At 40.9% G+C, this 27077-nt stretch overlaps 1 protein-coding gene across 1 annotated transcript in view; it reads left to right on the top strand.

Moving 5' to 3' along the window:
- Positions 1-27077, top strand: part of ERBB4 (erb-b2 receptor tyrosine kinase 4) — a 395664-nt gene that overhangs the window by 301489 nt on the left and 67098 nt on the right. The window lies entirely within an intron of this gene.

The following is a 27077-nucleotide window of genomic DNA, read 5'->3' as shown; positions in this document are numbered from 1 at the left end:
TGTCTCTATTCCCAGAGCTCCTTGCTGTGACAAGGCTAATTGTATAATTATAATGCTATACCAACCCCTCCTGACGTGCTCACACTGGCAAGGACCAGGGCTAAGGGCTGTGATAATTATTGCTGTAAGCAAGTACGTTAGCATAAATGTAGTTTACTAATGGGGCTGCTCTATTCGGAAGTGCAGTGTATAGAAGAGTAGGATCTAAACCAAGGACTATGAAATTAAAGCCATATTGAAACAAGACTTAAATTGTGTGGAGGAGCAAAATTGAAATAGGTGGGGAAAATATCATTTTACTCTCCTGAATCCCTCTGTGTAGTTTTCTTTACTTACTCCAATTCATCATGACTATTTTTCTCCCTCTCCTGGAAAGCTTGGATATCCACAGATGGCAGATTGAAATGAAGGACCATTTTTCTGGAGAGCTCTCCCTGAAAGAGGGTATGCCATCAAGTCTCAGAGGGGGATTACCCCACCTTGTCCAAACCCAAGGACTTTTTTGGTACTCTGCTGGGCAGCTCCCAGGGTTGCATTGAAAAGCCCTTGCAACAAAATTCAGGTGGATCCTGTAGAATTCTGCATCCTAACTTTTAAGTGGTGGAAGGGGACACATTTCTTTCCTGCTGTGGTTAACTGGACTGTCTTCGGCTTTTGTGAGACACTGAAGAAGTTTCTTCTCATCACCTTGGTTATTAAGGTTTTTCTTCCATCAAAGGCAGGGCAGGAAATAAATGTTAGGACTTTGGTCATTGTGTCTGATCTGCCATGCCCAGATGAATATGGGCACGTTGAGTGCAGCCATTGCTAGTATGCTTAGACATAGGATCGGGACCTGGCGACTCTTCCCTTGGCTGTTAGTTGCCGTCGCTGGAAATAATTCTCTAAATAAATCAGGGAATTGGATCCTATTAAAAATAATTACAGTATCTCCGTGCTTTGCATGTTTCCTTGGCGGGCACAGTATTCCACGCTTTCCTGCATAGTTACGTACCTATTTATGGAGACTTTCATGCAGTTCCCCTCCTTTCTTCACCAGTCGTTTCATCTGGAGTATTATACTGGTATAGTAACTTCTTTATCTTTTCTACCAAACCCAGTTGTCCACACAATTTTCCTGTGAAAAGCATTAAAATGAAGGAACGCACGATAAAATTAATCAACTTAAATGTTGAACAAGTATTTTTTCCTTTCTTTCCCTTCTTTCTTTCTCCTTTCATCTCAGACTGACTGTCTGCTCACCAAATTCACACTCTTTCTTTCTCTGTAATTTTGTCCTTTGCTTGCTTTACTTCTGTCTTTCCCCTACTTTCACATTGTTTTGCATCAACCTCTGTTTCCTCTTGCTCTTTCTTCAATGTCATCATTTCTCCTTCATTCTCCGGCTGCTTGGCTCCCTCTAGCTGGTACCTGTTCAGTGCTCTGAAAGAGCACAGGAGCATCATGCCTGCCACCCACCAGAGCTTTTATGTTGTTGTGTCTCATTACAGGGTTTGGAGAGGACCTCAGTTTCCTCCTTTCTCTCATAATAATGCGTTTGGTTTCGAGGGTTTTAATACCTGCTGGCTGATGACTGAATGAACCCCATGTGCTGTTCTAGTTTGTGGTGGAGGGATATTTGAATCTGGAAGATTGCATCAGAACCACAGGAAAAAAAATGTAAGATTAGGTTTATATAAGAATTATAGAGATATCTGTCTTCCAGCTTTGTGCTCTGACCTCTGATTCTCTAAGGCTTTTCTGCATGCTATAATAACCTCAGTATGATAGTATTTGCGTTGTTTATGGTCTTCAGTGTGTGTGTGTGTATATATGTATTTGGTCATTAGCTCGAACTGGGTGGAATGACTCAGCCTTTGAAGGTGACTATCTCTCTCCACTGACTACGCTGTCTAGAAGACAAGCGTAGACTAACCTTGTAGCTTTCTGACAGCTTAATTTACAGGGGAATAAATGTGAAGGGTGCAGGTGATGACAAGGACACACAGGGAATCTGGAACAAGCAGGTACTGGAGGACTAAGCTAAGGTCGGAACTACTAACACAAGTGTGGTTGGATTTCTTTTCTGCACAGTATGGTACACATTGCGTTAGCGAGCTGTACCCTTCTGTACTGCGTAAGGTCCTGTTGGCAGGGATGTAAACTTGCTTTCAGCTTGTCAGTGACCAGGACAGATTTATAGTGAGTAGTAATCACTCTTTCTCCAGTCTCAATCTGACTCCTCCTGGACTATCTAGGCTTCTTCTTCCCTTCCCCCCAAAAATCCAGTGTTCTCAAAACAGTTCCATGGTTCCTGGTTGTTAAACAGGAAGAGGCAGATTTTTCAGCCATTTACATCGGCCTTTGCAAAGGCACAGAAATAAGCAATTTATTGCACAGAGATAGACAATTTATTGTTTCGTTAAATGAAAGGTGCACTTAGCATTGACATTTATAGGGTCTCTGATATTAGGGGCCTGACAGCCGCAGGCTACGAAAGCCCCAAAGGCTGGCTTTGCCTGAACATACCAGCATTCTCATCAAGTACACTGAGCTGCGCTGGGGGGGGGGGGGGCAAAAACATTCGATTTTTCCTAGCAGTCCCCAACAGACTGGCTTGGGAAAGCATTATTGAAAACCACTCCTAAATCAAATTCAAGATATTATAGGAGCACCTACTAGAGTCTGTCAGGATTTCCATTATAAGCCCATATTTTTCAGGTTTATAACTCGACCATAAAATTCTGCTCTGGACTGTGACTTGGCATAAAATGTCTCAGCCCAAAGCATTTTTTTTAAATATTATTCAAGAAATATATGTATTTGGCTATTTTTAAGTTGCTGGAGTTCAGAAACAAAAGCTGGATTTCTCTCTATATATACCCATAAATTAAAATGCTTTTTTCCCTAGTGAATGCCTTTCTTTCAACATTTTATTTTATAATGTAACTTATCCTGCTTGGATAACTAAAAAAAAAAAAAAGGATGACCAAGGCATTGATGTTTAAAGTTAAGACCCCCACATTTTTGCAGAGTACCGCAGTATGCACATGCCCCACAAAAACCGGCTCCTAAAACTACATAAGATTCTTCAGGAAGCTCTGCAAGGCCATTTGCAAAAGGCTGTGGGGCTGTAAAGAATGTGCCCATATTTGAACAGAGCTTAGCTTTTGCAATTAGCTAGATCCCCAAACTCTCCTGTGCAATCCAATGCTCAGGCATAAATCCAGTAGCCTTTTGCACAGGAAAAAAGAACTGGCCTGTTGAAAGAGAAGGGAGATGCTCGGCAGAAGCTGTTCCACATGAGGGCTGTGGTCCATGAGTATGAGATCAAACCTAGCAGACGTCTGTTAGCAGAAGAGCTACTGACCGTGTCCCACATCCAGATGTATCTTAAACAAAACTGTCCGCTCTCCATGTGTAACTGCTTCTGTGTCCAAGTGGGAGCCAGGAGTAGCAGTGGACTGAAGCCTGTTGTCTCCCTGTCCTAGCGTGACTTGCTGTATCAGGGGCCCATGAAAAAAGTACAAGAACAGCAGTCACTTGATACCCCTTTATGAAACCTTGCTGAGGTATAGCTCAAGCCATAAACGAGACTTGAAGATAGCACCTTACATCCTGGTGCTTTGCTGATACATTCTTTCCATCCCGAAATAAAGTTTTACAGAAACACCAGAATGGGATACAGAAAATCTACCGGAACTGAATTCCCCTGAGCCGCAGCCATGAATACACCCGCAGCAGTGAACAGAGTCAGTTATAAACAGCTCCTCGATAAACTGGGCATAGAAGGGCAGTATAGCTGAAAGAATGCACTTCGCGGGGATGCTGTGTAATCTCTGTGTACGCTCCTGTGCCGTGCAGGCGACCAAGGTGAGTCTGCTTAATGAAATGTGAGAGGGGAGAGGGCAGTTCCAAGTGGCTGCTGGCACCGATTCAGGTGCCGTGCCAGCCCTCAAACCTACAGGGTCATCTGGCAGTCAGGTGCCATTAGTCAACACTCTCCCGCTTTCCCACATCCCATCTGTTTCTGTCTAGCCTGTTTGTGCAAATTGGCTCTCAGTATGCAGCAGTTCTCACTGTAGTTTGGTTTTCTTTCTTCATCCTGTGACCTTCGTGCTTCCTTAAACTTTACCCTTGTCTGTGGGCCAGAGTAAAATCCTCGCTGCTTCTATTTTTATTTACTAACTGTCCATGATAGCAAACAGAGGGGATCATATTCTGCACAGTGCATGACTTAAATCTGAAGTCCTGCAACACGTTAATATCTTCTGATTAGAGGGGAGACAGGATTGGGTTATCTACCATGAAAAATATTGAGCATTAAAAGAATGCATTGCCCTGAACTGAACCAGTTCTGAAGAGTTCTGAATTTTCCAAATGAAGACATTTTTCCAAGACCTTTGAAATGTCTTTGGATTTATACTACCTTTTTTTTTTTTAAATCAATTTTAAAACTGTTAAAATTGTTTTGAAACAAAAAAAATACAGCAGACTTGCATAAACATTTTTATTCTGTTTTTTTTTTCAAAATGGTATTTTGTCAGGTTGTTTCACACATATAAATAACCAAAGTCAGTTTTAGAGAAGGCAACTTTATTTTTCAAAAAAAACTGTTTTGACTAACATTTCCTAGGAACCTGTGTATATAACTAAAATGCTACACTGTAATACAATTTGGTTTTGTGTTTAGGCTCATTACGTGCATCATGAATTCCTTTACGTAGGGACTGGCCTACAGCAATGTCTCCCACGTCAGCATTCAGTGAACCAATCCAAATTGCATGATACCATGATATAGTGGATGGGGAGAAAGAAATGAAACATAAGCTATCAGAAGGGGACTTGAAAAGGCAGAAAGTACATGAATTTCCGTATGTTTGGGAGTGGAGATAGTTTAAGAGCTAGGCGTCACTGAAGGAGGAGTTTGACATTGTGAGTAGACTGGAACAGTACAGTGCCGCACTGTGAATGATAGGTGACAGTGATTTTAAGTTAAGGCTTTTGGAGGTGGCACAAATAAGAGTATGCTGCCATGCCTCACTGACTCCTGGGAATTACTACGTCAGCTCAGGCTGCGGGCATGCGTGGTGTAGCACGTAGTACTACATCTTCCGCGCTCCCTGAGAGTGGGGGATGCTGGGATCCTGGTGCATTACCTTTAGGTGCCCCACTGGTTCTGTTGGTGAGAAAGCTGGGTGTGGAGTCCTGTTTTGTGTTTGCTGGTATGTTGCTGCCTACACACATGTGCATGTTAAGTCACAAAAGAACTTTGCAGGTCTGTGATGTGAAGCCGCTGGGACTCAGCTGCAAGCATTTCTGAATGTTGCACTTAAGGCAGCTTGAAATCATCTCACTCTGTGCTTTACATTGTCATTGTTGCACTCCCCTGTCGTACTCGGGCACCCTCAAAATGGTACTATCTTCCCACCTTGCAGTCCTAAGACTCCTAATGTCTGCTAAGCAGGGGAATATCATTGTCCTAGTAGATGAGGAACTGCAGAGACAAAAGACCAGGTGATGTGTCAGGACTCTGAGGTTGGAGCAGATGTCTTTATTTTCCAAAATTTAGGGTTCGTTTCCTAACATTTGAACAATCTTTTCTTTCCGTAAGGCATAAACGCTATTTATATACACAAGAGGAATAGAAGATTTGGTGTTTCTGAATTGGAAGGAACATAGATGACTCTTTCTGCAATTGGTCTGTTTTGGGGGTTTTTTTTGCACATTTTCAGATTTAAATACAAACTTTGTAGTCCCACATAAAGATAAGAATAAGTCTAAACAAGCCAGGTCACTTTCATTAGAGACAGGATGTGTCGTTATCACTATGTGAAGCTCTGACTTTACCTCCTCTAGATAACAGTGAAAAGCATCCACTTGTACCCAAAAAGTGAAATCAAATTGCAACAGATGTAGTGGTTTGGAGGTATGCAAAGTTCATCGTATGAGAAGAGATTAAATGTTTGGGTGTATTTAGTTTAGCTAAATGAAGCTTTGTATGCTGAGTGTTAGCTATAAATTTAGCATGGTTAAATACCCAAGAGGAAAACAAGTATGTAAGGTAAAGGACAACACTGGCATGAGAATGAGTGAGTCTTAACTGGCTATGAATAAATTTAGAGTGGAGATTAGAAGAAGGTTATTAGCCACTATAAGTGGTAAGGTTCTCAAACCTTCAACTAGAAGTAATGGAGGTAAAATAATGAATGACTTTTAAGATGGAGCTTGATAAGTTTATGAAGCAGATTTGGACTGAATGGTATGGTTGCTTTCAAGGGGCAAAATTTGATGACATGGTTGCTTTTAGTTCCCTGTTTCAAAGCTGAGTAACAAGGCAAGAATAAACAATGAAAGGAAGCGTTCCCACGCTTTGCTGGGAGACAGCCCAGGTCTGAAATTTGGAGCTTCTGCAGATAGAGATCGAGTTGTGTTTTGCACTTTAGATTGTTTTTTGTTTTTCTGTTTCTTACTTGCTCACCTTACTCATTCTTAATTCAAATTAAATCAGATTCTGATTCCATTAGCTGAACTGAATAATGCATTACTCTGAGTTTTCATTGAAATCAGCAAGCCTATTCATGCAATGATGATGCTATTCTTGTGAGTAAACATATCAGAATCAATCTCGTGTATTCAGCCTGCTTCACCCTAAGAAAAAAAAAAAAAAAAACGAAGTTTTCACTTCAGCTCTCTTTTTTCCTCTTGCCTTTGCCTTGGGCTTGCTATCAGAAATTCATGGTATGTGTACAGTAGATGGAAAACACACATAATGGAATTATTTAATGAAGACCTTATTACATTTAAACATAAATGTTCTAGTTTGTGTTGGAGACTAATGACCCGCAACATTTCTTTTGCAAAACTGATGGTTCAAGGAAAAGATGAAATAACAGTATCTTTGATTTTGGCTACATTTAAAAATACTTCATTATAGTTCAGAGCTCACCTCCCTGGACAATATTTCATTGAAGAGGGAATTTATTCCATGTTCTCCCAGTCTTTTCCTATCTATCTTGCCTTCCAACTCTCTTTGTTGCTCATGAGATATTCAGACCTACACGTCTTTTTGGACTACCAGAATTCACAGACTAATATCTCATATTTTGTCTGCCACGGTTCTTGCGTCTCTCCCACGAGTTACGAATTCTTTTCTACTCTGCTTCTTACAAGTACAGCTTGTTACCTCCCTCTCTGTAATCTTTCCAATTTTGCTTTTACTTGACTTTCTTTCCCATATACTGTTCTGTCTTTTTAAGTCTAAAATCTTAATAATGGTGTTATGCTCTATACAGTTCTGTGTATCCTGAATTGTAAGACTAATAATAATTCTTTTACATCTCATTTTAAAACCATGAATGTCAGAAAGAAAGGAAATTTAATCATAGAAACGGTAGAAAAACTTTGTTTTGACAGCTCTATATTGGTACTCTGTTGTGGTTTTTTTTTGCTTTGCCTCCCAGACTGAGGTAAGCATAGATTTAATTTGTGGCATTTTTTTCATAGAAAATTGCAAAGGCATTTGTAGTCCTCACTATGATAAACAAAGCAAAACAACCCACTATGAATCGAGTCCTGTGCTTCTGAAGCAGATCTTAACAGTTGAGAAGGTATTTCAGATCCCGTAGTAGCTTACACTGACTTGGTCTTGTTACTTGAAGTTGCTGCCGAGGGGCTAGGTTCCGACATTTGTATGGATCACGTCGGGGACGCTGCCGTGTGTTGTATTCAGTAGTGTCCCAGGCAGTTGTTGAGCAGTGCATGAGCTGTTATTGTACTTCAGGGCTGCTCTCCCTTTTCTGGCCAGCAAGCCCATGAGGTGCGCAGAGCCAGACGGCTCTCGTTGCCCGGCCTTCTCCTTCCTGCTCCCCATCGGTGTTCCCAGCTGAGGAGATGTTGCTTGCAGCTGTGTGTTCTCTTGCCCATGGAGGTTTCAGTTCTTGGCAATCTTTACACAGGATTATGCTTCTGTGCAAGGTGGGACATCTAGAATGGGCTTCCTACACCTGAGGGGGTTTTTGGTTTGTTTGGGGTTGAGTTTAAGTGGTCATTGCTTCTGTTTGTTGCATTTGTCGTCCACGTGGTTCTGAAGGCTTTTAGCTGGGGCAGATTGGCTTTGAAGTTAATGGAGCTGCGCTGAGTGGTGCTACCTGAAGGGCTGGGATTCAGGGTTTTTTCCTATGCATGTTAGTTAACTAAGCCACTTTTTCTTTAAATCTGTTCCTATAAACATAAAAAGAAGAAAAAAAAGCAGAAGGACATTAACGAACAGGAAGGAATGTTTGGTACCTATGCAAAGGTATTATGCTTTATTTAGGAGCACATTCCAACTTGAATCGGAGATTTGTGACAGATTAAGAAGCTTTTTCTCATCAACCTTCTGCTGTAAAGCAGGCATTGTGAGATCTTCAGCCTCCTTTAAGCTCTTCCCTTTTTCCAAATTGATCATTAAAGAGCAACAGTGCATTTATTCAAAAAGTGTTGTCTTGTTATTTTAATTTCATTCATCATAGCTTCCTTTCATGATTATGTTAGTTAAATCACAGACTCCATTTCAGTGTGTTAGTTAAATCATGTTAATCTCTTTTTAGTCTTTACTTACCTTTGAATCACTCCTTACTGTAGTCTTTCTCACTGTGTTTTAACTAATCTTGAGGTGAAAGTTTTTAGGAAATTTTATTTTGTCTTCATGGAAAACTGTTGTAATACAGTCCTTCAGAAGCAAGCTGAGGAAAACGTTCAGTTACCTGAATTTCAGTAATTGAAAAACTTTTGAAGATACTTCTGATTAGTGCCTATTTCATTGCAACATGAAGGAGGAGATGCTTTTATCAAAGAAATAAGCTGTTGCAGTGTTCTTTAAGTAATAGCTGCTTTTAATGCTTGTTAATATTGTAAAAGTTTATAAAAAAGAAATTGATACCTTCACTATGTATTTTATCATGATATAGTGTCACATTATGACACATTACAGGAGTAGATGTGTCATAACAATATAAAATAATATACAATTATTTGAGGAAAGGGAGAGAAATAAAAAAAAAAGTTAGAAGCTCTACTGTATGAAGGACTAATATCAGGATTTTACCACTGATGTAACATGTTCCAGAACAGTTGTAATAATTACATCAAAAGCTGCTTGGAGAAACAAAACAACCTGCATTTGTGTTTTGGGGGAGGCTGAAGTGCTCAGATGCTGTGCAGACTGATGCTCTGCGGGGCTCGCTCATCTCCACCTTCTGGGAGACCAGAAATCCTGCACTTCAGTGCACGTGCACACTGTGCAACATGCCCAAAGCTGCAACATATTCAGGACGTCAAACCAACGGTGTTGATGATCTGAGCATGCACAGATGATGCACAATTCACGCGAGACCCATTGGATTTACCATAAATGTGCTCCAGAGCACACTTGCTTGTATTTTTGTCCTGGAAATCCTGATGGACACATGGGAGTCCAAGTGCATTAAAATGCTTGCGGTAGATTCCAGGAGCTATTTTGATGTAGCTTATCTTCATATCCTTTTATAACTTTCTAATTAGCTGTACATATCAACCTGTGGGTTTTTTCTGGTGCATTCATTTACCTTTTCCTTTTTAAGTGCATGTACATGCACATTTCTGTACCGGCAGCAAAGTGTTAGGCCTCTTGGTATTTTGCCCAGCAAAGAAAGAGAGAAGTTATACATGACATTCATGAATTTATTTTCTTGGTAAGGTCCAATGTTCTGCTGCTTGATATGATGAATATATCTAAACTGGAAATCTGCAAAATGAGAAGCAGAAAAGCAGGTGCACTGCAGAGAAATTTGCGTAAGTGCCAAGTGCGTGCCTCCTGCTTATGCAGGGTAGGAATTATGCTAAAGAAGCGTGGATAGTGGCTTGCAACTGAAGAGTCAACCATGTGAAGTCATCTGGGACTTACAGTAAAGGTAACCTCAGACCATTTTTTTTATTTCATAGTCAGTCTGTGTGCAGAACCTGTCAGGAGGTGCTTTCTGGTTTCTCATCATTTTCACGAATGATAATCTTTCATTTCATCCAGGCTGCATGCAGTGAGAAGAGATACACTTTTAATCTTGAACGTGAACATGTTTGCCCCAGAATAAATTAAGGTGAGGAAAAGATCACTTACGATTTAAAGCAGTAGATGACAAAATGCCATTGACTCTTAAGCAAAAACCTACTCTAGCCAGTTGCTAGCATTCTTTCTTCAGTGGCGCCTGCACTCCACGTTAGTTCAGAAGGCAGTGATTCAAATGGGAGTCCCTGTTTTTATAGTAGAAGACAAGATGCGGGGTTAGAAAGGGCTGCTGGATGCTATTCCTGGCTCTTTCATAGATTTTTTTTTCTTTTTTTTAAATGAGGTTTTGATACATCACTTAAACACTTTTCAGCAAATGGGCTTGCAGCCCTTGATGAAATAAAGCATTTGGAGGTCTTCTAATGAAAGGCACTATACAAGTGCCAAGTGTTATTGCTCGACTGCTTCAAATTGAGAGAATTTCCTAAGATTACATATGCCAACCTGTCACAGGTTTGTGTATTTACGTTAACCTGAAGATAAGTGCAATAGTTAGATTCCGATTTTCAGACAAAGCATTCACTTTTGTGGTTATCTAAAAGTATGCGAATTGGCATATCTTAATACATTTCCACCTGCCAGCTGACATACAGTAACCAACTATATGTTACAGCTTTCTTTACTTGCACAATAATGTGATTATGTGAGGTCCCTTTTAGGTAACTTTTAGATAAATGTGGTTTATGTTAACCAGTTTTACTGTGCATTCTCAGTGGATTGTAGCATGCACTCACAATGTTTTATCAAATCAGAGCTGACAGGTGGTAAGTCTGAGATGTGGTAACATTTCGTTAAATAAATGTGGAATATGCATAAAAGCCAGGATGAAATCTTTGCGTTGAATGTGCCACATGGCTGGTTTTCTCAAGTTACGTGGACATACTTTTATTTCCATCTTAACCATTTTTAAAAATCTCATTATCTCTCTATTCCCACCAGGAGCATTGCTTGGCAAAGTCAAAAGTGTTTGAGCCAGTTGCAATACTCACAAATGCTGTGAGTAAGAATGATTAGGAACACAGATACGTATCTGTGGAGTTACACCATCTAATTTAAATCCTCTGGCTTTCCAGATGCAGCTGACACAGACAACAACACATCATTTATGGCCTATTGTTAGTTTATGAAGCCAAAGAAACATACTTACCAGACATGGATAGCAGAGACTCATAAGCAGTCTGTTTTATAATTGATAATCTAATCTTTCACTGGCCTGAAGAGAGACAGCTAACGGGTATTTTGAGCCCAACAGCAAATTGGAGATTGTTAGGAACAGCAGGTATTTTAGCTTCCACAGATCTGTAACGCACTACTTTTTCTAAAGTTTCTAATAGTCAGTACAGGTTCAATAATGGAAAACACATCTCTCTCTAGGCATCTTCTGTACAGTTTCTAAAACGGAATCCCTGACTTATTGCCAGGTACTTCTTGTGATTCTTTAGGAAGAAAGGAAAAAAAAAATACAACAAGCAAAAAAACAAAGGAAAGACAGCCCTTCATTTTTAACATCAGCAATCTCCAGAAGAGTCACACTTTCTGCTATGCCATATAATGAGTCTGGTAATCCTACTTCAAGGCTGCTGATGTGCTTGGGTACCATATGGAGCTGGATGGCACTTCTCTTCATTCTAGTTAGCAATCAGAGGAAAACTTAATCCGAATGTTTATGTATCCAAAGCTTTTCCCATTCCAGGAAGTGGATTTTCCTGGCCAGCTACAATCTTTTGAAGGTGTCTGGGCTTAAGTATGGTGATCTAATAACAGGACTGGAACGTAAAAGCCCAGGTGAATGTCATTTAACTGAACCTCTATCTATATACTGATATCTATCTACAGAGCACATTCCTTTTTTCATCCATCACCTTGCTGATGCTGATTTACCTTGGCATTTGGAAAGGCTTCTTCTCAGATAACATCACAATTAAAGAATGAGCTCTGAAACTGAACTAGCCTTAGTGGAAATTGGTAAAAGGCGTGTAAAACCATTTCATTTATTAGTACAGCATGCCATTTAAAAGGAAAGTTATAGATGGCTTTCCAAAGCTTGCCATTTCTAATTAGGTTCAGTGTGATTCGGACTTCAGTGTCTTGGCTTGTATTGTCATAGAAACTTGAACTGAAATTACAGCCCATAATACCCCCACAGGGACTAATTTATCTTTACTGCAGTTACTGGCTGTATTAATGTTGCCTAAGTGTATCATTATTGGCCATTGGCATGTATAGGTGATGCTAGTGAGTTAGTGACACTGCTCTAACACAATTGTTGGGATTTCAACAAAATTTTAGTGCCTAAATAGCTTAGACTTAATCTCAGCCTAGAGTAACAGAAAATGTGGCATTCTGAACTTAAATGTTGCTCTGTCGTCCTGGTGCAACCAGTTGTTTCAGTCCTCAGTTTTATTTTGAGCAGACTTTGGTAGAAATAACATGACTGCAAGTGGGAGCGTTGTTTTTCATAGAGATCGTGCTTAAGTTCATAGAAACAGCCCACTATGTATTGAACCACTTACTGGGGATCTGCTTGGTAGCGATCGAGCAGAACATATGAAATTCTCAGTGGCGTAGCCTTGTCTTTCTTCATGGAGAAATGCGGATTGTCTTCTCACGAACGCAGTTGTGCGCCATGACCAGCTTTCCCTGTGATTAAAGGAGGCCAGCTGGAGGCTGGTTTATGGTTTGAGCTCAGTGTAAGTTAAAGTAATAGTAACCATTGGTCAACTCACAGATCCGGTGAAAGGCCTTCTCTAGCTAGACAGAGAAGTGTGATCTTTTCTATCTGCAGGGATGATTTTATTTATAGATCTTTTACTCATTGCATATGAAGAAATGAATTGTTTAGAAAACACAGTGTTTGCAAAGTACCAGTTTGTTTTTAAAATACTTGGAGAATTAGAATCAGGACTGGTGATAGTCTTGCTTTGAGAAGGAGGTTGGACTAGGTGACCTCCAGAGGTCCCTTGTAACTAACGTTTCTATGTCTGTTCACAGCTCTTCGCAGAGAACACGTGGGCTGGTGTAAATTTCTCAGTTGTGTAATTGCCTTATTCTAAGCCCAAATCCCTTCCAGTCACAAATGAAATAAGATTCTGTACAGGCTTTTTCTGAGTGTTAAGTCCTTGTAGATACAGAGTGGTGGCAGGCATTACCCATTACTTCTATTATAAATACAGTTTTCTAATCGGTCATTTCACTTAAGGTAAAGACAGGTAAGAAAGTGCAGTTCCAGACTGAGTAATTCTGACTGTTTAGTAAAGGGCAAGCAAATACTTCAAATACTACAAATGCATATTATCATAGCTACAAAATAAAGTATAAAAAGTATTCCTGTACTTTCATACTTTACATTGGCTCTGCATACTGAACTACTAATCTTTCTTTACCTCTGACAGCAATCATGTGCAGAGCATAAGTCTCAAGATGAAAATTAGGAAAAGAGCAAGTGCGGAACAGTGAAAAATCTAAGGGCTGAATACGCACATTTTCATAGGAAATGTGATTTCCTTAGTAGCAGTTTGAATTCCAAGGACCAGCTCATAATACCTCTACTCATACATGTGGAGCAAAGTGCTGTCCATCATAGGAAGTCATAATCTGGCTCTTAGTGATTTTGCCCTAATGTCAAATAGGGGTGCAATTGCTAGAATTCTTTAGCAATTTTGCCATCGTTCAACTTCTGTAAAACACAGCGTCAGCTGCCAAGAAAGATGCCCTCATGTTTCTCTTCTGCTTCAGGTGCCCCCTCCATTCAATGTACAACCTTTCAAGCACTAACAGAACTTAGAAAAAATAATCTCCTTCTCTCTACTTTCTGGGTTGTGATTACAGATCCCTCCTACACTATATGCAGTAGGCAGCATAGCGTTGGAAAGGGAAGAGTACGTGAGTCATGCAAAGAGCCAGTTAACTATAGGTCACAAGCCCATCCAGATGTACTTGAACAGATAACAGGTTGTAAACAGGTTTTCTGAAATCTCCTAACTAATAACTAATGGGCTCTCTAAGGTAGGAAAGTCAGTCAATTGCAGTGTCCTAAGCATCAGTAAATTCTCTGCTGTCTCAACTGTCCTTTACCTATGCTTGATGAAAAATGTATATGCGCATTAATTTCAGTTTGAAAAGAAGAATGCACGGTTCTTCCCCCCGTATTTGCCCACCCTTCTCCCAGAGTTAATTAAAAACCACAAGCTGCAAGTACTCAGTAAGTGAGAGCAGCATTTACCAACTTCCAGAGTTTAGTATGCTGCTGGCCAGCGACTCCGGCAGAAGGTGACACTCTGGAAGCAACTAAAGCAGTGGTACGTTTGGACACAGAGACAATTTTGAGTTGTAGTCCTGATTTGGAGGGAGCCTTCTGGGTAGAACTGAGCACAGTATTCAGAGTGTATAACCTATTAGATTAATTAGGGCCTCTCCCCCTCCCTCCCCTTTGTGAATTAAGAAAAATAAGCATATTCTGTCCACCTGTCATGTTTTCATCGACACTGTAATACTCCACCTCCAGATGCAGAGAAAGCCTGCAGTTCCTTTTTGCTCCAGGCGGCTCCGTTGGGTGCGCGGGTTTGGAATGCACATTCCCGGGGCTGTGCCCGTGGGAAGGGGTGAGTTTGGGGCGGCTCTGCTTTCCACAAGGCCCCTGCAACAGGAATAGCTTGGCTTCTGGAAATTGTGCTGGAATTTTCATCCAGGGCTGAGCGTAAATGTCAGTTGGCAGATGTGTTTCATCCTATGGCTTCATATGCTACTAATATTTCAAAAGTAGTGGTTGCTTTTGGTTTTCCTAGATTCTTTAGACAGCTAAGCGTCTATAGGAAGGTAGCATACATTAGATCATGCTCTTCAATATTCACTGTGCTTTGTCAGGCAGTCCAGCAATGGCTGGTGCAGACAAGTCCACGAAATAACCATTTCCCAGTTAATCTTACTCACCCCACCCTTGTAAACATATCTGAGCAGAGGGAAGAATCTGTCCTGTCATTTGCATTTATTGTGTGAGTTTTAATTTACTTTCTGTTGGTATTCAGGTCACAAAAATACCCTGTTATGTTTCTTGTTCTATTTTCCTTCGTATAAAAATAAATGTCAGCATGATCATTTGAATAATCTTTTTTTTTTCCTAAAAGGGTAGGTACTTTCCTTTCTGTAGTCTCCTGTGAGCCTTCTTTCTGTTTAATGTAACCTTTCATAGATTAAAAAGGCAATGATGTTAATAGAATTGCATAATTGTCAACAGATAATATTCTCCCAGTGAAATATAGCTACTGACGCTTAGCTAAAGCATTTATAGCAAACAAGCATGCAGAAACAGAACAAAGATGTTTATTTTCAAAGTGACGCATCTTTGCCATCCTTGGCATCTAAATCCTCAGGTACGTCATTCAGCCTCTGCAGGAATGGCACCCCAGCATTCCCAGTGCAGCACTTATTGCTGGTAGGTGTGATGACTTCGAGTGCAGGAAGACTTAGCCCTGGTCATGACCAGAGAGAAGCAGAAATTTCAGAATTCAGACGCATCTTTCCCAGAGATGCAAGGATGTCTGGGGGCTTGATTCTAGTAGCTACCTTTTCTTTTCATTCCATACCAGTTTTCTCTTGTGCCAATGCAATTACACAGGGGGAAAAAGGGTAAAATGGGAGCAACTGGGCTCACACCTCATCACTGCAAAAAATCCATCCAAGGATTTAAAAAAAAATGCTGAAAATTAGATTTGAAAGGTGGTAGGCATGGCGGCCAGTCACTGCCAACTTAATTTCTGAATGTTAAGTACAGAGTGGTAGTGGACAATGAAAGTAAATTGTACAGCGTATATAAAAATATTTTGCTAATGGATATTGGTAGCGACAGTGGAAAGGTCTGTTCAGAACTGAGCAGAGGACTAACAATATAGAGCAGTGTGGTCTGTAAGGAGGGGAAACATAGGAAGGTAAAGACTGTACATTTCTGGAAAGCCAGGGAACCAGCATGTTCTCAGAAATAATAAAAAGAAAAATAGCAAAGTATTATCTTTCAAAATGCTTTTAGCTGCAAAACTAGATTTCTCCTTTCTGGATCTAAGTATAGCTGAGTATCTAATTGACAGACAATGCAAGTTAATGCCACTAGGAAAGGAACAATTTAAAGTATAAAAGTATATATTTTATATAGATACCTTTAATATTGCAGAAAAATCTAAATCTCAGAAAAACTGCTTCAGTTTCCTGTTGGCGGTTTCAAGAGTGAAACCATGAAATGAACCGTGAGTGGTTAATGGGCTTCTTTTCTTGTGCCTTCTGTGGTCCTGTTTGAGACACATTGCCCAAATGACATTAAGAAACTTGAGTTGGAAATAAGTGGACAGTAGCAGATAGCGGTGTGCAGGGCCGTCACCGTCTGATTGTGCACAGCCCCTGAATCATGAAGGTGGGGCTCTGAACCCTCTAGCTGACTGAAAGTCAGTGAAAGCTCTGCTCCTACCTCAGGCACCTCTAAATCAGGTAATTGAAAAATGAGTTTTGACTTTGGATGACTGAGGAAAGGGCCTTAAGCATGTGCTTAATATGCCCCTTCACACTCAGGGAAGTTTTCCTGAACTGGAGTCTCTCCTGACTGACTGGTGCTTGGAGTGAATGCCAGTTGCAAACAGATGTGCCAGCTGTGGTCTGAGCCAAACACATGCTGGTAGTTTGAAATGAGGAAGACACCTACCTCCTTCTCTGGAAGAGCAACGGAGAGATGCTGTAACCTAGGTTATTAAACTGTGACATACTTTCAGGAGAGAGTTTTTGAATTGGATTTTGATTTAAAATACTCTCTCTAATACAAGGTATTTTTTTAAAGTAATAAAGCTGATCCTTTATTCAGCTGTGCATGTGCTATAAGTGTATGTATAATCAGCTTTCTGTCAGGAGGGTTAGATTTGGGTGTATGGAAAGGCTTTGTGCTCTCGTGAAAACGGTAGGATGAATGTGCACTATATTCAGCATTCACTGAACTTTCTTAGTCTCATTCCATACTTTTGCTGTCAAGAAGCAAGTGCTGGAATGTGGTGCCGCTGCCTTTCAGTGCTTATGTTGCAATAGCAAGCTGTGTTAATACTCCCACTAGAGGGACATTGCTGTGTTTTTCAGTGGAAATTCAACATCCCGAACTACTTGCAGTCCTTTGAAAGGATTCTGTAGGAATAGCATTGTGGTATTTAAAGTGGTTGGCAAATCTTGTACCTGTGTCTCTAGAAGCAGAGAAAAGGGAATTTGGCGCTGTACTTCCGCAGCGCTGTTCAGAAGTTGCAGCTGCTGAAGGGCAGGGGTGCGGAGGGGTGGGTGTAGGTCTGAAGACTGTCCAGTGGTACAAGGCAGTTACTAACACACTAGTGCTGATTTAAAAGAGTCTAGTGTGTTTCAGTAAATAATCAATCTCAAATACAAGTTTCCCACTGCCCTGGAGAAGGATGGTTGTGGGTGTAACAGAAGAGATGATGTTAAGTTTAAGGGTTGTCCCCCCAGCCTATATTAGGAAGATTTTAAATTTCAGACAAAGCCTAACAATAATAATATGAGGTTGCATGAAGGTTAATGTTGTTTAGGCAGATGGTGAATTGCAGATTCAACCTGTTGTCACAATAATGAATGTGTTTGAAAAGACGTTCATGTGGCAAATGGGAGCAAAATGAAATGAAATGCACACATGCGTGCACACACAAATTTAGCATCGCTAGCTGCCACTCATATATGCACGCATATATGTGTACTTTTTTAAGGATTCTGCATTGACCCATTGCCACAAATCAATATGAGAAGCAGGACTACAGATTCAAAAGAACACACCGTTAATACTGATCTGCCATAATTTTGCCTGACAGCAATGACAGAAGCATTTGATCTGAGTCAGGCAGAATTTTATAGCCCTATTAAATGTAATTTCCACTTCCCTCCACCACGTGCATTTTTTACCCTTCTCTCTTTTTCCATTTTACAGCATCATAGCAAAGTAGCCCACAAAATAAGTCTGTTTTACTGGGGCCCCGAGTGTTCAGCCAAGTGTTTCTCCATTGCTTTGAAGGTCTGTGCTCTTTGGGAGCCATCTTAGAAAATGCAGTGGCTTCAGAGAAAGATAAGAAGGAAGTGGTATCTTCCCATTCAGTCAGGTATTAGTCAAAATAGTATAGACTCAGAGCTTTACATTTTATTCTAAATCCCTTTGAAAATACATAAGCGAATTCCCTCTAGGTGCAAATCCATTGAAGTCAAAGGATCTATGGGGATTTGTTTAAGCTAAATAAAAATAATCTGGGAGGTTAGCCATATCAATGGCGTTAAATCATTTTGCTTATTATGAAGAACGCTGCTCTTGAAAACGATTCCTGATCAGATGTACTTCATAAGTATTCATCCAAATTATCCAGGCTGGCTGTCAGCACCTGGTTCAGGACCTTATACACAAGAATTCTTGGTAAGATTTTTCACTTTCAGGCTTGATAAACCAAGGAGAATTGGTCATCTTTTTGTCATATTTGGATGTTTGTGGATTAAGATTAGGGATCTATTGAAGTCAATGACAGAACAACTGAGACCAACATAAATGGGCAGAAAGGAACATAGCCCACTGCTTCAGAATTTATATTGTACATGAAATCAAAAGGAGATTTAGGTTCCTTGCAGCTTTTTCAGGCTGTATCAGTTGAATACGTCCCTGTCATACCTATATTTTCTGCAACTTTCATTCAAAAGACTTAGGGACATCATTACTGAATGTATAGGAATCACGTAGAAAATGCCTTCTGTATTTGTACAAACCCACCAATCCATAGCTGAAAAAAAAATGTCTATTGGTGTAGATAGAGGCAAAGAAAAGCCAAAACTCTTAATACAGCCTTTGCAGGGATTGCAACTCTATCAGGCAAGGTTATGTGTCTACTGCAGAGGTAATTCTCCATTTGGACTTTTAACAGATTTTAGTCTTTGTTTGCTATTCTTGCAATAGTTCAATGTCAAAATTAAAAATACTTAGTCCCTCTTCCAGTAGCCGTTAAAAAAGCCTTACTTTTTTTCTACCCCTGCTTTCTGAATCTGCCCGTGAGGAGTTGTCACTTTTGCATCATTTCCATTTTCTCCAAACTGTGTATTCAGCTCTTTTTAAATATTCATTATTCCATTATATTTTTAACCTTGCTGTGATTATCTTTTGCCTAGTTACTTACCTGATTGGTTTCAGCTGTATCCTGAGGGGGAATGCCAGACTAAACCAGCAGTGTCACTAGATAATGTCTTGAAATTGGGAAGCTAGAGATAGCTAACAGGGACCCATCAGGCTCCTTTGGAGAATGGCAGTTACCATAATCAGTGGAGGCTGGAAAAGAAAATTTTTTTTTTTTTTTTAATTTTCCCCTCATTTATTCCTTCAGCATGGCATCAGCATTCTGTATGTAATTGTGCTTGCAGAAAAAATTGCTCAGACTCTCAGAACACACTAATCAATGCTGTATTTCTGCCTAAAGGTTTCCAGAGTAAAACATGTGAGTAGTAGTAGTGACTATGAGTTGTATTTGTCTCTGAGAACCCCAAGTTGGAAACCTGGGCCTTTTGCGCTGTGTAACACAGAACCCAAAAGACACCTTTTACATGGAAGTTTCTCATCTCATTCTTTCCATTTTATCAGAGAAATAGGCTGGAATAAACAGAAATAGCAATTGTTACATTTAAACTCTCAGTGGTCTACTTTCCAGCTGCAAATATTTACCTCCAGTACAATCCAAGTGTGCGGTGAATTGGAGAATCAAAGGTATGTTAGCTGTGTAGACACAACTGCTTAATTTCAGAGAGCAGAGTAAACAACCTGGAATGAAATTTTGGGGAAGGAAAAAAGTATTTGAATTGATCAGCCTCATTAGCAGACTGCTGCACTAGCCCTCTTTCTCTGAAATCCTTGCTTGTGTAATTAATCGCGCCTTTTGTAAGGGGATTTCTGGTATTTACGCAGGTACAGCTGTGACAAGCAAGGTATCTTTCAGCTCTCGTGCATTTCCAGTGATACACATCTAGTAGGCAGGGAGAAGAAGAATGGCAGAGATGTTTCTAGCTTCCTCAGTGGCTCCTGGCAATGGCCTTTGCATTGCTCTCTGGCAGTGTGTCCTGCTTTGCTCCCCAGCATTATGGAGTTCTCTGAAAAATCTTTATTAGAGAACTGTAGGTAGTAATCTTTAAGGTCAGTTTTATGTATATATTTTCAGGGACGGTGTCAATTAACAGGGCCAGTCTTTTATGGCTGATTGACAAAGAATGAGTATGATACAAAGGTCACCTAGTGAAGGGTGACATGAGTCTGGCCCAGTGTTGGAAAAACAGCCATTGTCTTGTTGGCCTGGAAGTATCGATCTTTGTCCTAGGTAACACAGCTGCACACCACTGCAGGAATGCTGCTCTTCAGTTGGAGCTGGACCTGCAACAGCAGTCCTGCATTGACTTCCCTGGCCCTTGGACGAGGGCTGTAGCACTGCCTCTTTCACCGAATCATTCAGTGCTTGTCAGATCCAGAGGCTCCTGTAAAAGCCTTGCTCTTTGCGAACTTTACTTTGTAAGGTTTTGCCTCTCTTGTGCCAGACACTTGAATTTTAAATACTCTTTTTAGTAGGGATGCCCAACGCAGATCTGGCTTTGCCTGGTAATACGGACTTTGGGAGTGCATGCACTTGCTTCTAAATCTAGCTTTGTTTTGGCTCAGCCGACAGCGCTTTATTTGGGTTGATGTGTAACAAAAGGAAGAACAGAAGCGCATTTAGCTTAGAGTGCGTTGTCACGCATTTTTACTCCCCACCAAAACAAAGAGAAGAGAGAGAGAGAACAGGGCTGTTATGGAGATTATCATCATTCTTTTGAGACGCAACGGTATTTTCCCAAGGAGGCAATGACATTTCTTAATTACTGTCTTCATGGGTAGCCATGTGTAGAGATTACCAGAGGCTCAGCACTGCATTGTTCTGCCGAAGCCTTGGAGAATGATAATGCTGACAACACTCTGCTGTCCAACGCTCTTCTCCTTTTTCTCGCTCTTCATTACACCAGCTAATTACTTCTACTACTGGTGGCTGTGCAGCATTGCTTATCCCACGTAACCCCAGCAGCCCTCCACTGTCAGTGTAATTTACAGTAATAGCATAACGCTCTCTTACTGCTCCAGCTTGGCCCACGTGGAATTAAGAGGCGCCGTTGTTCTTTTATCAAGCTCGGCTGCCAGACCAACAGCATACGCCTGAGTGGCAACCTGTGCTCCTAACTGGGAAAAAGGTATGAACATCAGTTAATACTGCTGACTCCTTGAAGTTGCGGTGTACCAAAAAGACATCTTCAAGGAATTTTGTTTCTGTCTCTGCCTTGAAGTATACATGTATGTGTGGGTTCATTTCTGCTCTCAGTGGTTCTTCTCCATGTCAGTTGCAGAGTAAAAATAGGCAATTTTTTCAACTTCCCACTACCTCAGCTTCATTTCCTAGCAGAGAAGTTTGAAAGTGCTAGTACAATGCAGGTGTTACAGATAACTTTTTTTTTTTTTTGCAATGATATATATTTTTTTCTTTCTAAAGCAGTTAAGTGCACAGGTATGTTTTTACCATATGTATAATATATATGTGTATATGTATAATGGAAAAGTACTGGGCAACTAATTTCTCTTTGTATCTTCGGAAAGCTCACTTCCCTCCCTCCCTCCCTGTACCACAGATACATGTATCTGTGCCTGTGTTTGTTTAGAGAGGATGAAAATAAATCCTACTGCTGTCTAGCAATATATTCATATTTTGACTCCATTGACAGCACTCAGTGATGTTATCGTGTGATATTAAACTTTCAGCTGATAAGAAGTCTGAACGCTTGTATCAGGACTGTGTGAAATATGGTTGATTCTGGGTGTATAACAGAAAAACCAAAAGTAGACTTACGTCGAGCCATGGTCTTAACAGCTTGGTAGTTGCAGACATAGAACCAGGGTCTTAAGAGCTTGCCAGTTGTAGCATTCTCCATCAGAGTCATTCAGACACTATGTTAATAGAAGAATAATTTTGAATATGTAGAAAAGCCAGTCTTCCTTCCTGATTTAAATAAACTTAAGCCAGAGTGTTTTTGTAACAGATTTGTGAACAAAATATACAGAGTATATAAATACCCAAATATTTACATAACAGGGTATAATTATACTTACAAACTTAAACATAAAATGAGAAAAATTGTTTATTGAATGTATTCACTGCTTAGAACCATGTTGAAGTAGCCTGTGATCCTTTTCTGGAGGTAATCTTGTAAATCTGTGGTGCAGGAGTTTGCTTTACAGTTAAGTCAGCAGTCTCTGTCCTCCATTCTTGAAGACACGAATGGCCTCTCCCCCTCCACTTCACAGTCCAGTAGACTTCAGGACATACCCCCCTTTCCTAGCATATTGCAGTATCATTTTCACAGGCTAATCAGATATATTAATAAATATAGGCCGATAAATCAAGGCATATTTGATTTATTTAGAGTATCCTGCCACACTGGGATACAGTTTTGCAGTCTTGTCAATGACTGACTGAAGTTCAGGGCCGTGGGAAACCCAGCCCTTCCCTTCAGTTAAGTGGTACAATAGATGCAATTGCCCTTTGCAAGGAAGCCAGCATCCTTTGTTGCCATCAAAATTCCTATGATTCCGGAAGAGTTGGGACTCAATTCAGACTGACTTCAACCAGAAACATCTCTGTTTGTCTTGTATGACTCTCATCCTCAAAAATCCAGTCTGAATTTGGCCTGTTAGATGCAGTCAGGTCCAACCACGTGGCTCATGATGACGGAGTCCCTTTTAATCATCTGGATGCTGCTGGACGCCCTCTCACATTTCCCTCCTTCTCAAAGCTTGGACCACATGGTGTATGAGTTCCTGAAGCATAACTCAACTCTGCTTCATTTTCATTATCAGAATACATCTCTGCCCTCTTCCTAAGCTGAGAGTAAGAGTTATTACTTTGACCTCCAAAGTGACAATCGGCGGAACACCATCACCATTGACATGCGAGCAATGCAGAGGAGCAGAAATGGCTGGGAATTTCTTTGCTTTCTGTGTCTGCTGTTGACAGAGTGGAAGAGTGGAAAGCCAGAAGATTTGGCTGCCTCCCCATCATGCCTAGCCGGTTCTCGTTGGCAGTGGTCTGAGAGCATCACTTTGTTCCTGACCTCTCTTGCCAAACTCGAATGTGTCGTGGTTGGTTCTCTTTGACAGCGTTTCCCCTTTCCCAGGCTTGTTGTTACTGGCCTAGAGGCTGTGACTCCGACTTCTAAACCAAGGTTGTCCTGTTGTTTGGCCCCCTCCCAGTAACTTTACCCCACGTATCTACTTTTGACGTTTATTAATGAATGATCAGTCAGAGATGTATCTTTTAAAGCATTTTGTAAAGACTCTGCTCTGTAAGGAGTGGCGTATCCAATAGAAGAAAGACCAGGGAATAAGTCATTACTGGACTTGGCAATTGTGTTAGAGAGTTAACTGCCCTTACACTTGCCTGAGGCTCTAATAAGCAAACTTGATGGTAATGAGTGATTTCATGGGGACTATTGCTTAATTCTAAAACATAGAGGCTATATAAACAGCTCTGCAGTTCATTACAAAGTCAAATGTGTTTGTTTAAAATGGACAGAGGTGACTGTGAGATTTAAGTGTTTCTATTTATTTCAACCAAATATGCTGTATGTAGCAAGATCAAGGAACATCGAGTAATTGAAACACAGGATTCATCTTGGACAATGTTTGTTTGGTGCCTGGGCTTTTTTAGCATGCTGTTTTGTTCTGTTTGTTTTGTTTTGTTTTTTTTTAATCCGATGGCCATGAGCAGAACAGTAGAGTCAGGCAGGAAGAGAATAGCCCTATTCCCTAATGTAAAAACTTGAAGCAATACATCTGTTTGAAGAGGAATTTGAATACACTGCCACTTAGTAAAGTGTTAGAGGAAATAAAAAACAAAAAGAGGAAGAAGTTTACAGTCTAATTCATAACCGAAGTCCCCTGAAAATAGTATAAGCCTCCTTTAAATACCGTTGAGTTGGTGAGTGTGCTGTGAAAGCAGATAGTTATTAAAAAGGAAATTACAGTCTAAATCAAAAACGAGGATTACATTATTTATTTATTTACTTGCTGTAGAGGCAGTTTTGCAGAATGTACAGTCAATCCCAGAGGGGTTTTGCATAAAGCTGCTCTTTTCATCAGCCTAAACTGCAGCAAGGAAGCCTTGGGAACGCTTGCATGTGTGTCTGTGCGTCCATGCCTGCCTATGGAGGAGTGGGGAAGGGAGAGGCACATCACAGCGTACGCAGCTGTGCAGGTTCCCGAAGATTACAGGAGGGTGTCAGAAAAGGTAACTCACGTCGAGGCCTATAGCTCTCTTGCCCCTCTTTAGTTAGTGGAGAAAGGCAATACTTCCAGAGGGGCAGTAGGAACAGAAAGCAGAGGCGTGCTCTGAGCAGTCCTTTGGAAGTGCCTGTCTCTGCTGGCTTTGAGGAAAGCAAAGAGAGAGAAATCAGCTTAAAAAACTGTCTGCGTTTGTGAGTGACCTGCTAAGTCAAGGGAAGGCAGAGAACCATGTGGTGGAGGTGAGGAATAAGCCATGATCTCCACAGGCCGGGAATTTCACTCATCGTGGCCCAAACACTCCTGTGTGGAAGAGGTGGTCTGGTTGGATGCCATGGAAGTGAGAAGAGGACGAGCATATTACAACTTCTGTGATCGGTTTGGGGGATGCTGAGGGTGAGTGCCTGAGATCTCGTGACCATAGGGGATGGTGACATCACGGAAGCGTTTTCTTTGTCAAAACATTGTCATCACCATTGGCACATTCTCCCATGTAGAGCCCCCCAGGGAACATGTGTTCTAGAGGAGTGTCCTCTTGGAACAAGTTCCAGGGGCCAGACTGGTTCTGACCAGTGAAAGTTACATTAGTATGCAGGTTGATGTTTAAAAGGAATAACTAATATCTCTCCAACGCACTGTTCCTTCTTAGTTTGTATTCTGATTGCTATAGTTCATGCATTAAGTATCTCCTGGAAAAGGAAACACCACCACATTAGAACAGCAGGGCAGAAAAAGAGAACATGGTACGTTAGCAAAAATGAGCAGAGCAAGAATGGACATGTGAATGGAAGCGGTGGGGTTTAGTTTCATGACATGCAGTAAAAAGTGTGTGCTGGGTCACCTGCCTTAGGTCTTTCAGGTCTTTTTCAGGCTGAGCAAAAAGTGAAAATTCCCATTCCCTCCCCTATTCCAAGTCATCCTGCAATGCTGCTAAAGCTCTCTTCAAAGGGAATAAAAGGGTCTCACTTTGAAAAGTGAAGCTCTGCATCCTTTCTCTTTCTCAAGCGTTTCTTTACTAACTTAAACTCTTGATGAATAAAAGGACTCTTTCTCCCACTGCCTTTAAAGACTTTTGATAGATGAACCTCACGAGAAGGTGCCTGGGGTGAGAAGGTGCCGGGGGTTTGGCAGCCCACGTCAGCGAGGTCAGAGCAGCTGTCCTGCAGTGCAGCCGCAGGCGTTTGATGGTGAAGCAGAGACCTGGCCATAATCTTTCTGTCTGTTGTTAAAAGATGCCAGCATGGTCTATTAGTGTCACGTGCGTTATACTTCCGTAGTACGTTGTCTTTCCGCAAATTATAGCGTGATGATACCTATTAATTTTGTCAGAATTATCATAATCCTCATACATATCCTACTCACCATAGGCATCAGGCTATAAAATCATTCTTTTTTCTATTCTTTTTTTATTGTTGCACAGTGACTGATTTTAATTGAAGTATACTGGACACAAAGGAATGCCAATGAGATACTTTCCTTTAAAAATCTGCAAGCCAGCAGCATCTCCATTTGATGCTGACAACTTAGACTTCTTATTGTCACAACTGCCTTTCCTAAGGAATTCACACACCTTGAAGGAAACTACCGCTACTTGGTAATGCAATCAGAGAGATTGCATGTCAGAGCAGGTACAACCCAAAGTCACATCTGTGAATATTATGGAAAGAGCAAGATGTGTGTTCCTGCTCTTTCTCTTTCTGTCTTGTGTTGGTGCTCTCCGGGTCTGTGTATATACATATATGTGTGTATTAATGTACACCTGTGTGTTTATTAATTTCATCATATGTGGAGGCGGTACGACCATCCTGCAAAACAAGCTCTGTTCTGCATTACTGTCGGAAAGGAACGTGAAGATTGCAAACCCATTCCCATTCTGCACTTTTACACCAGCATACCACCGGTAATACAGAATGCTTTACTGAAGTAGGAATAATCTGACATCTGCATTGCATTAGGATGGCGGTTGTCCTTTGCAGTCTCTTTTGTTGAGCCTTCATCCTGTTAAGTCGTAAATGATGTGATGATACAACAGGATAGCTCCTGCCATAGGCAGCAAAGACACAACTGTCAGTGTCATCTTTGGGCTTGCTATCTCTTTAGCTTGCCGTGAGTCCTATCCTCAATCTCTTCAGCAGGTTTACTCTGGGTTTTCAGAGTAAATGGCCTGTAGAGGCAGGGCATCTATTTTAAATACAGATCAAAGAGAGCCTCAACTTGCTGAGAGCTGACCTCAACATGGTAGTGGTATACGTTCAATAAGAGAAGTCACGTAGAGTTGCTAGCAGTTGATTGTTCATTGTAGGTGATGATGAATTTGCAGTAAATGGGGAAGCACTGGTTCGTTGTCTCATACAATGATCACGGTAAGTTACTAGCTGCTGACGGGCCACCGCTCCTCCAGCATCTCACATTGAGCCATGCACTTTCCAAGTTGCCACCACAGCCATGTTTTTTGGATTGCCTCACCTGCTCGGAGATTGTAAAAAGTCTCTGTGTTCCTCCAGAGCCTTTTTGGGCTGGTATCGGTGGGAGCAAAATAACAGATCGGTTGTTTTTGCTGTGTTCAGTTGTGTGAAGTGCATGTGTCTGGGACGGCTCCATGAGGAAAGCAAGAGATCAGTTACATGGATACCAATTAAAGTGGAATTAGACAAACTGAATGGAGTATTAGAGCAG

This window comes from Calonectris borealis, chromosome 6 (genome assembly GCF_964195595.1).
Source record: "Calonectris borealis chromosome 6, bCalBor7.hap1.2, whole genome shotgun sequence".
Taxonomy (NCBI): domain Eukaryota; kingdom Metazoa; phylum Chordata; class Aves; order Procellariiformes; family Procellariidae; genus Calonectris; species Calonectris borealis.
Note: the sequence above shows the minus strand (reverse complement) of the source record. Positions and strands in the feature narration are given on the sequence as shown.